The sequence below is a fragment of the Amblyraja radiata genome, chromosome 35, assembly GCF_010909765.2.
Source record: "Amblyraja radiata isolate CabotCenter1 chromosome 35, sAmbRad1.1.pri, whole genome shotgun sequence".
NCBI classification, from domain to species: Eukaryota; Metazoa; Chordata; class Chondrichthyes; order Rajiformes; family Rajidae; genus Amblyraja; species Amblyraja radiata.
This window is the reverse complement of record NC_045990.1, coordinates 20,900,754-20,916,054: the sequence shown is the minus strand read 5'-3', so window position 1 is coordinate 20,916,054 and position 15,301 is coordinate 20,900,754.

The following is a 15,301-nucleotide window of genomic DNA, read 5'->3' as shown; positions in this document are numbered from 1 at the left end:
TACAAAGGTTCCCATTCCGATATCAAATCATTTAAAGCAGCATAGTGGCTCAGCTGGTTTTGCAGGATACCTCCGCTCGGTCCGCTTTAACTTACCTGATCTCCCGGTGGCTTAGCACTTCAATTCCCCCTCCCATTCCCAATCTGACCTTTCTGTCCTGGGCCTCCTTCATTGTCAAAGTGAGGTCCAGCATAAATTGGAGGAGCAGCACCTCATATTTCGCTTGGGTAGCTTACACCCCAGCAGCATGAACATTGGCTTCTCAAACTTCAAATAGTTCTTGCTTTCCCTCTCTCTCCATCCCCTCCCCTTCCCAGTTCTCCCACGTCTTACTGTCTCCGACTACATTCTATCTTTGTCTCACCCACTCCCGACATCAGTCTGAAGAAGGGTCTTGAACCGAAACATCACCCCTTCCTTCTCCACAGAATTGCTGCCTGCCCCGCTGAGTTACTCCAGCATTTTGTGTCTACCAGTTGAGAAAACTGCTGCCTCTCAGCTCCAGAGACCCAAGTTCAATCGTGATCTCGGGTGCTGTCTTTGTGGAGTTTGCACGTTCTCCCTGTGACCATGTGGCTTTCCTCTGGGTGCACCAGTTTCTCACACATCCCAAAAATGTGTAGTTTATCGATTAACTATCCTCTGTAAATAACCCCTAATCCATTCATCGAGGGAACGGATGCAAAAGTGGGATAACATAGAACTAGTGTGAATTGATGATCATCATGGACTCGGTGGACCAAAGGGCCTGTTTCATGCTGTATTTCAAAACAAAACTAAATTATAGTGAAGCTTTCTAAGGCCTTCATTCCACACTGCAACCTTTTTCAACTTTAGATGGTTTCTAGATCACAGTGCATCTCGAATCATCTTCATCTCTTTTCCAGCACCTCACCCGAAGGCATTTACCACCATAGCCGGGGATTTCAACAAAGCTAACCTTAAGAAATCGCTCCCTAACTTCCACCAACATGTCTCCTGCAGCACCAGAGGACCAAACACCCACGACCACTGCTACACGACCATCAAGGATGCCTATCGCTCTATCCCTCGCCCTCACTTCAGTAAATCCAACCATACTGCGGTGCTGCTTCTTCCTACCTATAGGCAGCAATTGGGGGGGGGGGAGGAACAACTCTAGGATTGTTTGGAGTCTGTAGACTGGGCAATGTTCAGGGACTCGGCAACGGACCTGAATGAATACGCCACAGTCGCTACAGACTTCATGAAGAAATGTGTGGAGGACTGCATCCCAACAAAACCTTCCGAGCGTTTCCTAACCAGAAGCCTTGGATGAACCATGAGATCCGCATTCTTCTGAAGACCAGATCCCGGGCATTCAGGTCTGGAGATACAGAGGTCTACAAGAAGTCCAGATATACCTCCAGTTTAAAATCCATTTGGAATATTTTGGAGGACCAAGAAACCAAGAATCAAGAACAACCTTGGTAAGGTCAACAAAAAGGCCAAAAGGGACTTCTGCTCCAAGCTGGAGGATGAGACGGATGTTCGGCAACTGTGGCAGGGCTTGAATGCCATCACCTCCTACAAGGCAAAATCAGGAGGCAGCTCAATTGTCAGCGAAGCATCACTCTCTGCCGAGCTCAATGCATTTTGCACACGCTTTGATAGGGAGAACACTGATGTGCCTTCCCGAGCCCCCATTCGCCGTGATGGTATTTCGATCACAGGCACAGAGGCCGACATCAGAAGATCCTTCAGACGGGTGAACCCTCAGAAAGCGCCTGGAACTGATGCTATAAAACCTGTGCGGACCAACTGGCCGGAGTTTTTACGGACATTTTCAACATCTCACTTCTGTGGCCTGAGGTTCCCACCTCCTTTAAAAGGGCATCAATAATAGCAGTGCCCAAGAAGAGCAAGGTGACGTGCCTCAATGACTATTGACCAGTGGCACTAACGTCTGTGGTGATGAAGTGCTTTGAGAGGCTGATCATGGCACAAATCAACTCCAACCTCGACAAAAACCTGGACCCACTGCAGTTTGCCTACCGCCACAACAGATCAACGGTGGATGCGATCTCTCTCCGCTCTGGACCACTTGGACAACAAAAACTCATATGTCAGGCTGTTATTCATTGACTACAGCTCGGCATTTAACTCCATCATCCGCTCCAAGCTGGTTACCAAGTTCACAGATCTGGGTCTCTGTGCATCCCTCTGCAATTGGATCCTCGACTTCCTAATTTACAGACCAGTCTGTCCTTATTGGTGGAAATATGTCATCCTCGATAACAATCAGCATGGGAGCACCTCAAGGCTGCGTGCTCAGCCCCTTGCTTTACTCACTCTAAACTCATGACTGTGTAGCCGGACACAGTGTGAACTCTATCATCAAGTTCGCTGACGACACCACTGTTGTTGGACGTATCACTGATGGGGACAAGTCAGAGTATAGAAGTGAGATCGACCGATTGACCAAATGGTGCCAGCACAATAACCTCGCTCTCAATACCAGCAAAACCAAGGAACTGATTGTGGACTTTGGAAGGGGTAGGATGGGGACCCACAGTCACATTTATATCAACGGGTCGATGGTGGAAAGGGTCAAGAACATCAAATTCGTGGGCGTGCATATTTCCGAAGATCTCTCCTGGTTCCAGAACACTGATGCAATCATAAAGAAAGCACATCAGCACCTCTACTTCCTGAGATGATTGCGGAGAGTCGGTTTGTCAAGGAGGACTCTCTCGAATTTCTACAGGTGCACAGTAGAGAGTCTACTGTACGTGGCTTGGTACGGCAACGTGAGCGTCCATGAGCGGAAAAGGCTGCAAAAAGTTGTAAACACTGCCCAGTCCATCATCAGTTCTGACCTCTCTACCATTGAGGGGATCTATCACAGTCACTACCTCAAAAAGGCTGCCAGCATCATCAAGGACCCACACCATTCTGGCCACACACTCATCTCTCTGCTGCCATCAGGTAGAAGGTACAGGAGCCTGAAATCTGCAACATCCAGATTCAGGAACAGCTACTTCCCCATAGCCATCAGACTATTGAACACAAGTTCATACAAACTCTGAACTATAACAGCCTATTGCACTTCATCGGTTTATTTACGTGTGTACATATATATTCTATGTTATATGGACATACTGATCTGATCTGTATTTATGCCTACAATATTCTGTTGTGATGCAGCAAGCAAGAATTTCATTGTCCTATCTGGGACACATGACAATAAACTCTCTTGACTTGACGACTTGAAATCCAACCTCTTTGACCATTTGTCCCAAAATTTGTGAGAAATGTGTGTGTAAAACCTCAGTCATCCTATTGTGAAGTGATGTAGAGATGATTCCATACATTAGAAGTACTACATGTATGCGGATTTGTGCTGTTGATCTGATAAGCATTGCGACATCCTGCAGTCATAAAAGGATATGGTTTAGTACATGTATTTTGGTATTTCTCTCTTTCCTGTCAGCATCACAAAGATTTGTAAGATTTCACAGCATGTAGCAAGTTTCGTTTAGTGTATGGCTTGGAATGCTAACGTCACTTTTCCTGTCTCTAAAAATAAACCATATATATAAAGCTGTAAGTGCAGAACTGTTCAAAATCACACCTCGGTAGACACCAACACAGCTCTGGAAATGGAGACAGAGCAGCAGTTGAAAGTTATCCTAGCCTCTATTGTACTAAATTGTGGTCATACAGCAGGTTGCCTGCTACAGCCTAGTTATGAAACAAAGGACTTCATATGGAATTGCATGGAATTTATTGGACAGACACAGCCTAGTATGATCAGAGTCATACAGCAGGGAAACAGGCCGTTTGAACCAACTCAGCCCATGCTGATAAAAAATTCCACATCTAACCAAATCTCATTTGCCAACATGTGATCTATATCCCTCTAAACCTTTCCTGCTTGTGTACCTTTCAAATATATTTTAAATGATACCATTGTACCTGCCTCAACTACTTGCCCTGGTGGCAATAAAGTATAATTGAAATGAATCATTGAGCTCATTCCGTTTATCCACTATCCTGTATGTGAAAAAAGTTGCCACTCAGGTTTAACTGCACCTCAGTACACATGACACTAAACTAAACTAAACTGAACTATCTATTAACTCCTTCCCCTCTCTCCTTAAACCTAAGATTTCTAGTTCTCGGTACTCCTTCTCTGGGTAAAAACAATCTGTGAATTTACCCTATCTATTCCTGTCATTTTATACAAAAATAAGACACAAAATACTGGAGGTGTGCAGCAACACGATCACCAAGCCTGCGCTTTTGAATTGAATTGAATTGAATTGAATTGAATTGAATTGAATACCTTTATTGTCATTCAGACCTTACGGTCTGAACGAAATTTCGTGCCTGCAGTCATACATACAATCATACAATAATAAACAACAATAAACACAAATTAACACCACCACAGTGTATCCTCCAAGCACCTCCTCACTGTGGTGGAGGCAAAAATCTTAGGGTTACTGTCTCTTCCCTCCTCTTCTCCCTCTGTGCTGAGGCGATTCCCCACCGGGCGATGGCACAACAGTCCCGCGGCTCACCAAACCCCGCAAACGGGCCGGTTCAAACACGGGGGTGGTCGAAGCTGCCGCCCTCCAGTCCAGCACATGCAGCCGCTGGCCCGCGGCTCAACCCAGGACTCAGGTCACCGCCGCCAGAACGCCGTCCCAGCCACCGGAGCACCGTTCCCGCCCCGAGCTTGGCCTTGCCGATACAAGGGAGTCCACAACTGGAACAGCAGATACAGTAGATGAGGTTGGAGGAGGTGCAAGTGTACCTCTGCCTCACCTGAAAACACTGTTGGGGTCTTTGGATGGAGTCTAGGGAGGAGGTATAGGGACAGGTGTTGCATTTCCTGCGATGGCAGGGGAAATTACCTGGCGAGGGGGTGGTTTGGGTGAGAAGGGATGAGTTAACCAGGGAGTTGTGGTAGGAACAATCTCTGTGGAAAGCAGAAAGGGGTGGAGATGAGAAGATGTGGCTAGTGGTGGGAACCCATTGGAGGTGGCGAAGATGTTGGAGGATTAGGTACTGTAGGCGACAGCTGATGGGGTTAAATGTGAGGATGATGGGGACTCTGTCCATGTTGTGACTGGGGGGAGGGGGAGCAAGAGAAGAGATGCGGGATACTGAAGAGACCCTTGTGAGGGCCTCATCAATGATGGAAATCCCGATCCCTAAAGAATGAGCACGTTGTGGTATGTCCCACTACATCTTGTGTGCCAATGCGGCATAGACGGAGGAATTGGGAGTAGGGGATAGAGTCTTTGCAGGAGGCAGGATGGAAAGTGTAGTCTAGATAGCTGTGGGAGTCAACAGGTTATGAAATGTCTAGAATTATGAAATACGATTAAGTGTCTTAATTTCACAAGAGATTTTGAGCTTTTGTTTTATGCAAAATATTGTTTTTGTTTTCTTTTTATTGAACTTTTGTTTATTATATTATCTTTAACTGTCTTTCCAAAAATTTTGTGCTGCTGCAAGTAAGAATTTAATTGTTTTGTTTTGGTACATATGATAATTAAACACAACTCTTGATTCTCTTGATTTGTGTCTCTTGACATTCGATAACCATAATCACCAACACCATCAATTTTAATGGCACCCGCAAACCATCAGATATATCTGATCAGGCCCAGGAGATTTATCTAATAATAATAATAATGGATGGGATTTATATAGCGCCTTTCTAATACTCAAGGCGCTTTACATCGCATTATTCATTCACTCCTCAGTCATACTCGGTGGTGGTAAGCTACTTCTGTAGCCACAGCTGCCCTGGGGCAGACTGACGGAAGCGTGGCTGCCATTCTGCGCCTACGGCCCCTCCGACCACCACCAATCACTCACACACATTCACACACAGGCAAAGGTGGGTGAATTGTCTTTCCCAAGGACACAACGACAGTATGCACTCCAAGCGGGATTCGAACCGGCTAGCTTCCGGTCGCCAGCCGAACACTTAGCCCATTGTGCCATCTGTCGTCCCTCATACGCCTGAGGTTGTCCAGCCTGTCCTCCAATGTAATAGCAACCGTCCAGAACACTCTTTAATTTCCAAGTTCCTAAGTCTTCCTGTCTGCAATTCCCTCGTCTATGTCAGATTCTGGAGTCACTGAGTTGTACAGCCACTGAGTATTTTAGCCAAAATGGTCCTTGACAAAAAAGTTGTTGAACCAAACTAGTCCCCCTTGCCTGCGTCTGGCCATATCGCTCCAAAACCTTCCTATCTATGTAGCTGTCTAAATGTCTTTACATAGAAACATAGAAAATAGGTGCAGGAGTAGGCCATTCGGCCTTTCAAGCCTGCACCGCCATTCAATATGACCATGGCTGATTATCCAACTCAGTATCCTGTACCTGCCTTCTCTCCATACCCCCTGATCCCTTTAGCAACAAGGGCCACATCTAACTCCCTCTTAAATATAGCAACATATATAAACATTACATCATGCTGTAATTGTAACTGCCTCAACTACTCCCTTTCCATATACACACTACTCTCTGTGTGCTAGGTTGCTATAAGTTGTTCCCCTCTTACCTTAAAACTATCCCCCTAATTTTAAACTCCATCCTTGGGAAAAGGCTATAACCACTTTTCTATGCCCGTCACGACTTTATAAACCTCTATAAGATCACCCTCAATACCCTACACTCTAGGGAAAAATACCACAGCCTCTTCTATAACTTAAGCCATCCAGACCCAGTAACATCCTCGCAAAACCTTTCTGGTCAAATAACCCTATGCTACAAATAAAAACCAATCACAACCCTATCATCTTGTCCCATCAGAACTGAACTCCCCTCCATGGACACAAGCTACACACAGCGCTGTCAAAAAAGAGCAGAGAGAATCATCAGAGACACACTACATCCAGCTCACTCCCTGCTCAAACACAAAAACTGCACATACAACCTCAGGCACAGACGAGCGGACAGTATCGCCACAAATAGAACACGCTTTTTTAAGAGCTTCTTCCCTGCAACAGTGAGACTCTTGGCCAAAACAAAACAAAATGAACTGATGTCCTGATATAGGGTTTGTGCAAGTTACAATGCTCTCACTTTCCCCTTTGTATAGGGTTTTAGGCATTTTCTTTTTTTATTTCTGGAGTGGTATGTGTTTTTTATGGATTATGTGTTTTTGTGTGTCTTTTTAATTTTTTTAAATCTTTTAATTCTTAATTTTAATTTTTAACTTGACTTGACTTGACTCTCTGAATAGCCGCACAAGAGTTCCTATGTGTGTAAGCACAAATGGCAAATAAAGTTTTTGACCTTTGACCTTTGACCTCCTAGTAACATACAGATCATTGGTCTGAAGAAGGGTTTCGGCCCGAAACGTTGCCTATTTCCTTCGCTCCATAGATGCTGCTGCACCCGCTGAGTTTCTCCAGCTTTTTTGTGTACCTTCGATTTTCCAGCATCTGCAGTTCCTTCTTAAATACAGATCATTGAACTGAAGAGCACAGAAACAGGCACTTCGGCCCACAAATGTGAACATAATGCCTAGACCAACTCTTAACTGCCTGCACATAATCTCTATCCCTCCATTCTCTGCATTTTCATGTACCTATCCAAAAATCTATCAAAAGCCATTGAGGTACCTGCCTCCATCACCACCCCAGCAGCCAGTTCTGGGAATTTGCCACCCTTGTGTAAAAAACTTGCCCTGTAAATCTCCTTTTATCTTTGCTCCTTTCACCTTAAAGCTATTTCCTTTAATATTTGATATTTCAATCCTGGAGAAAAGGGTTGTGACAGTATACTCTAACTATGCTTCTCATAGTTATATACTTCTATCAGGTCTATCCTCAACCTCTGGTATTCCAAAGAAAAGAATGCAAGTCTATCGTAAGTTCATCAGTAAAGTTGTTCGGCATGGACTTGTAGGGCCGAGATGGCCTGTTTCCGTTCTGTAATTGTTATATGGTTATATGTTATATGGTTATATCATTCATAGCAGCACACTTAGGCCATTCGGCCCATGGAGTCTACTCCACCATTCAATCAAGCCAGATCTATGTTTCCCTCCCAACCCATTCTTTTGCCTTCTCCCTCTAAGCTTTGCCACCCTTACTAATGAAGAATCTGTCAATCTCTACCTTAAAAATATCCAATGACTTGGCCTCCACAGCCTTCTGTGGCAATGAATTCCACAGATTCACTCCCCACTGACCAAAAGAACCTCATCTTTGTCAAGGTACGTCATTTTATTCTGAGGCCATGCCCTCTAGTCCTACTCGTGGAAACATCTTCTCCACATCCACTCTATCCAGGCCTTTCACTGTTTGGTAAGCTCCAATGAGGTTCTCCCTCATTCTTCTAAACTCCAGCAAGTGCAGGCCCAGTGCCGTCAAATGCTCGTCAATCATTAATCCAACCTCTCCTTGTAGCACATACCCTCAATTCCAGGCATCATCCTCGTAAACCTCCTCTTCATTCTTTCCAAAGTCTATAAAACAGAAAAAGCTGACAATACTCAGTAGATCAGACAGCAGCTGTGCAAAGAGAAACAGATCTAAAATTTCAGATCTATATTCTTTCTTCAGGTATTTTTCTTTCCAAATTCTATTTCTCTCGCTCCACAGATGATATTTGACTGAGTATTTCTAGGATTTTCTGTGTATGTTTCAAATTTCCAGTGTTTCATATTTTTTGATTTCCAAACTCCACACATTTTAAGATTGATCGGAACTAGCTGCTCTTGAACCTGGAGGTCATGGTTAACAGTCTTCTCTACGTTTTTCCAAATGGTAGCAGTGCGATGAGAGCCTGACCAGGGTGGTGGAGGTTTTATAATGATATTAGCAACCTTTTTGAGGCAGCAATTCCTGTAGATCCCTTTGATGGTCAATATTACTGATGGACCAGGCAGTGAACACCACATTGTGCAGCCTTCTTCATTCTTGGGTATTTGAGTTGACGTATTACAACCAATCGCTGTGCTCTCTAGCCACCCATAGATGTTCAATGGTGTTGCCAAAAACATGCCAAATCTCCTCAAACCTTTAAGAAAGTAGAGATGTTGATAAGCTTTCTTTATGTTAGCATCAACATGCTGAGCCCAGGACAAATCATCAGAGATCAACACATCCAAAAATTTGAAGCTGGTGACACTTTTCACTGTTGCATTGTCAGATTAGACAGGTTCTTGAATCTTTGCATTCCCTTCTGAAGTCAACAATCTGCTCATGGTTTTGATAACGTTGAGAGCATGATTGTTGTTATGACACCATTCAACACCGGCCAACAATGTTCCAGCTACACTAGTCCCACCTGGCAGCTTTTGGTCCATATCCCTCCAAACCTGTCCTATCCATGTACCTATCTAACTGTTTCTTAAATGTTGGGATAATCCCTGACTCAACTACCTCCTCTGGCAGGTACACAAAATTGCTGGGGAAACTCAGCGGGTGCAGCAGCATCTATGGAGCGAAGGAAATAGGCGATGTTTCGGGCCGAAACCCTTCTTCAGACTGAAGAAGGGTTTCGGCCCGAAACGTCGCCTATTTCCTTCGCTCCATAGATGCTGCTGCACCCGCTGAGTTTCCCCAGCAATTTTGTGTACCTTCGATATTCCAGCATCTGCAGTTCCCTTTTGAATACCTCCTCTGGCAGCTAGTTCCATACACCCACCACCCTTTATGTGAAAATGTTACCCTTCAGATTCCTATTTTACTTTGGAGACACGTGAAGACCCCGCCAGTACGCATGCGTGTAATATCGTCTATTGCATTGCGTGACGACTGGCAGGATGGACGTGATTCTCCTGCCAGCAAAAGACCTGAGGTAAGTTTTTTAAAAACTTTTTCAGGATTTTCATTTTCTTGCAGGAACCTCCACTTAGAGGTCCTGCTAAAAGTCGGGACTAGGGGGAACCCGTCACGACCTTCCAGGGAACCCCGGTCACGGGGATGCCTGCCCACGGACCAAGTCGCTCGGGAGACCGCAGAATGCAGGTAGCGAGCGGAGGTGGATTCGCCTTTCGAGCTGCTGGTGGTGGAGCCAGCGGCTTCATATAGGTGGAGAACCCGCTCGGGAGACCGCGGAACGCGGGGAGCGGTGGATTCGCCTACCGAGCCGCTGGCGGTGGAACCAGCGGCTTCATATTGGTGCCGGGGGCACCTGGAGAACCGCTCCGGAGTCCGCGGAACGCGGGGAGCAGTGGATGCGCCTTCCGAGCCGCTGGCAGAAAACCAGCGTTCTTCGTATTGGTGCTGGTGGCACCCAGAGCAGATGCCCCCCCCCCCCACCCCACCGAACCCCGACATTGCAAATCGCGGCTATCCCTTTTATAGGGACCGCGGGGATATCCCGGCTGCAGTTACTGCGGGGATACCCAGCTGGGGGGGGGGGGGGGGGGGGGAAGCCCCGACTGGAGAACATCGCGGAGAAGCTCTGCTTTAAGGGACCGCGGAGGTAAAGCTCGGGAGAGAAATACCCAACGTGGAAACCTTTCTACAAGGACCACAGATGGAACACCAGCTGCAACAACTAAGACCATGAGACCAGGCTCGGGAGGAGCGTTGCCCCTGCAGCAGAAGGTTTAAAACAGGACATGCAGGTAAAATCGTAACTCAAAGGTTGTTTTGTGCTATTTTATGAGAATGTTACAGGAATGACCGCATCCAGACTGACTGAGGAGGACCGCGGAATTGCGGGCAGTCAGCAGCGGTAGGCTGCACCTGGATCGTTATTGATCAGCAGTCTCCGACCTGGCACCTGCACAGTCGGAATCGACGCCACAGACTGGCGGGAAGGCCAAGCAGAAGTCGGACAGGCCCGAAGACTCGGACGAGTCGGGCTGTGAAGACTCACCGCCGGCGGTAGTAACTATGATCGCAAATCCCGCATGGAGCGGTTAATGGAGCTGATGCTCCAATGTGACATGTATATGGAGTTCTAGTCACCATGGGGTCCTAGGACGCCACCTTATCGAGGGCTGCATAATGCATCTCCCTCGACAGAGGGGAGCATTAGGAGTCACTTCTGGGCTGACTCTGAAGACAGGGGTTTAGCTGAAGATACCACAAGTGTGATTGGGGTGTAGGAACAACATAACCAGCAGTAGGAGAAGGCTGTGAATAACAACTACCAAATACCCAGCATCAGGGAACTGTATTTCGCTCAGTGTCCCTGCGGTGAACAGCTATCAGGGGGATACTGCCATTTGGGCAACCTGATGAAACAAGTCAAGAAGCTCGACAAGGGCCGTTGGGCTCATGAAGGCCACATCATCACGCAAGACCTCACATCTCCAACAGCAGCACCTCTACGCACCCACCAGCAAACCACGATACATTGAAGCTGGTGAAAGCTTGAAGGCCGTACAACCAGGACAAAGGTCTTTTTAGGCCACAACCCAGAACGGCCTTCCTGGAAGAAGCGCCAACCCCATACTCGAGCTCCTCTACCTCCCAGGAGCAGAAGTGCAAAATTATGCACACATGGTTGAGGCTGCTCCTGGGTCGGGTTGCATAAGTCCTCCCATTCGGATGTGGAAGGATGAAGCTGATTGAGGCAACTCCTGGAAGTTCCCCATCCGGCGGTGTGAAGGTAGGGAGCCACATCATGATGTCTCCTGTCACAGATACAAGTTGGTAATATTTACACTGGTTTGAATATTTACCCTGGTTTGGGATAACATAAGATTAGTTTATACTGCACAGCAGGTATGGTTGGAGTAGCCTTTCAAGGCAGGCTCACAATTATGGAGATGTGGCCTGATCATTGTCAACAACCGCAAACTGCAAGAGCAGTATAGACATTTCTGAATAACTTACATGTGATCATTTCCGCTCACAGGATTCGGAGATAATTGAAATTTAACTGGATGAGGCAATGAGACACTCAGTAGCGTTGCAAAATGGGCTAACTTATTTTTTACCAAATCATTACAATCAGTGCTTTGACTGCACAGAGCTAACAAATAAGTGTTATGGCCAATCTGGAAGATATTGAACATACTGAATTTTACTAAATTAGCCTATCAGCCACATAGCTATATTTGATAAATTGGGGTTTTAACCCGTCCAGTTAAATTTAAATCAAGCTGATACCAACTGAAACTATTGATTATTGGAATACAATCAATCCATTTATTTGTCTGGGATTCGGCTCTGAGACAAAAGATTAGACATCTGCTGTTCGCAGCTGAAACTATCAAAGTCACAATGGTGGACGAACAGTATTCAGCGTTGCTCCACTAAACCTCTCATCCGTAATTCTTCAGTCATTCACAAACTGATGCTATTGCTCAAAGATGGGTAATTTACTAATACCTTCTCTAGTTACGGAGGCAGATGGGATTAGCATGTTATCAATTGTCCAGTCATGGTATCAACTGCCAATGGACACCAGGTGCGTTCTGTGCATTAAAGTGTGTGTGAATATGCATAATCTGCATGCGCAAGTCCTAGGTGATACACTTTACTGGTGGAATATGTTAATCACTAAGGTACAATCAAATCAACGTATCCGGTGATAGTTTTACCTAACCGCATTTAGCACTGGTGTATTATCATGCAAATCAATGACAACACAGAATGAATGTGCGATCACAAGGTATTTAATGACATTGTGAATCGATGGAACACTAACGATCAAGATGCTTGCATCCAGGCTCAATCACCAGTTGCAAAAATATGAGGCATATCAGTGGCGAAGGGTGTATTCTCGCTACACAAGGGAGGAATGGTCTTTCATGTCTTCCTCCATTTGGCCTCATAGGACGGGTCATGCAAAATTCCCGCTTCCGGCTTTTCATAATGCCTGCCTGGGTGATTTACCCATGGTTCCCGCTAATGTGGGGTATGAGCATAAAACGTTACATGGTTATTTCTGGGCACAAAGATGCTGGTTCAGTTGTGATGTTGAAACCATCCTCTGCATGATGTAATCAATTCATTGACATAGACTCTGAGAGACCGTTCCTGCGGCTCGGGTTGTCAAACCTAAAGCATTGGGAGTGCTCACTGCAGATTGCAGGAATAGCATCAAATAGCAGCATTCCTCATAGGAGATGGGAAGTATTGTTTATGCTTCTTTACGTTTAACTCGGTACGGATGACTGACATCTTGAAATTCAGTCTTATGGGATTATAACATTAAGTTAATATTCCATGTGTTACAATAGAGCGATTGTTTTTCCCCTTTTTTGTTTTTTTTTTCTTTTCTTTCTAGGGTCTTATTTCCTTTGTTTACTTCCTTCTCTAATTTCTTCCCTAATGGGGCTTTCTTCTCCCAACACTTTCATGCACCTTCACGACACTTGCTCACTTTCCTTACTTCTTTTATTTCTACCTTTTTTAAAGATCTAAAAACGAAGTGGTACAACAAAATGTAATAAGATATATGTGATGTGTATTAATGTAATTTACTGTACTTCTAATAAAAAAATTAAAAAAAATAAATAAAAAAAGTTAATATTCCATTTACTGCGCCTGAAGTACCTCCTCATCATTAGGCTGCGGTGAACATAAACCACTCTGTCCGGTCTCACCCTCTGACATCTAGATTATGAAGGGTATCATCAACTTAAAACCTCAAAGGTCTAGGGACGCAGAGATATGGGTTGTTAACATTGTGCTACATCACTTCGCCGATGGGCACCAGCAACATCCCTGTCCTTGGTCAAACTCACTTACTAGTGGTTATGCCATGGTGCTGAGTACAGCGCTATGGGTCCAGTCATTGCTGCACTGGATAGGATGATCATATCTGTGGGCTATAATAAACATGTTTTGTTCATGATTAGTCAAGCAGAGTAGACAGGGACATAAGACCAAACTAGATGTTGCATATCCCATGGACCTTGGGTTGCATGTAATCACACGTCTACACCAGTATGTCAAGGTCCTTTGATAAGACATGACCTGCCATGGACAAAGCTGTACTGACTGTTTCTAATTAACCCATTATGTTCTAAATGGGAGTAAATGCAATCCCGAAGAATCTAATAGCTTCGCTACCACTGACACAAGGCTCACTGGATGATAATGCCCTTGATTCTCCCTATTTCCATTCTTAAACAAAGTTTCTGTCAACCACTGATGCTGCAGAGAGACAAAGTTTGTCCAACATCTCCTTTTCACTAAAACCCTTTAAACCAGTTGTGGAACACGTCTTTTGTACCCTTCTCCCTGTGATCACACGGGTTTTCTCCAGGCGCTCCGGTTTCCTCCAACATCCTAAAGGCATGCAGGTTTGTTGGTTAATTGGCATATAAATTGTCCCTGGAGTGTAGGATAGAACTGGTGTATGGGTGATCGTTGGCCGGCACAGGTGGGCTGAAAGGCCTGCAGTAAACTAAACTAAACCCTCGTCAAAGCCTCCACATCCTTCGTGTCATGGATTAACCAGACCTGCACACAATACTCCAAACACCGGTTAACCACAGTTGGTTCTCTTCTGTTTTCGGTGGAAACAGAGACAGCTCACTATTTACTGGTGCACTGACCAACCTATCACAGGGAAATATGACAGCTTTATGTTTGTTTGGTGTTATACTGGAATGACTATGATAATTATTACTTATTTGTGAACTAATAACACCTCAGTATTCCTCGACAAGAATACGGCAATTCTGGAAACTTGATACGTTGATCCCGAAGATTAAGAAGTACGGCATCCATTGTGATTTGATCATTTATATTCAGAACTCGTTTACACGTAGAAGGCAGAGGGTTGTAGTGGAAGAATGTTTTCCGACCAGCGGAGTTCTGCAGGGATCTGTGCTGTGCTGGGACCTCTGTTCTTTGTGTTATATATATACTAGACTAAGTGGGACCCGTTGGGTCTCATGTTCACACGCAATATTCCACCTCTCCACCAATTCCAATTGGGCTTTCTGGAGCGCTAGTATGGGTATTGTGGGCCGAAGGGATTGGTTTCCAGAGGGCTAGTATGGACATTGTGGGCCAAATGGATTATTGGGCTGGCAGCTCAGTCACTCAGGCCTGGTGGGCTGGCATTTCAGTCACTCAGGCCTGGTGGGCTGGAAGCTCAGTCACTCAGGGCTGGTGGCTGGGTGCTCATTCACTCAGGGCTGGTGGGCTGGCAGCTCAGTCACTCAGGGCTGGTGAGCTGGCAGCTCAGTCACTCAGAGCTGGTGGGCTGGCAGCTCAGTCACTCATGGCTGGTGGGCTGGCAGCTCAGTCACTCAGGGCTGGTGGGCTGACAGCTGTCACTCAAGTTTGGTGGGCTGGCAGGTCAGTCACTCAGGGCTGGTGGGTTGGCAGTTCATTCACGGCTATTCCTTGAAATTCCATTTCAAGCAGAGTGCAGGCCACCAAAC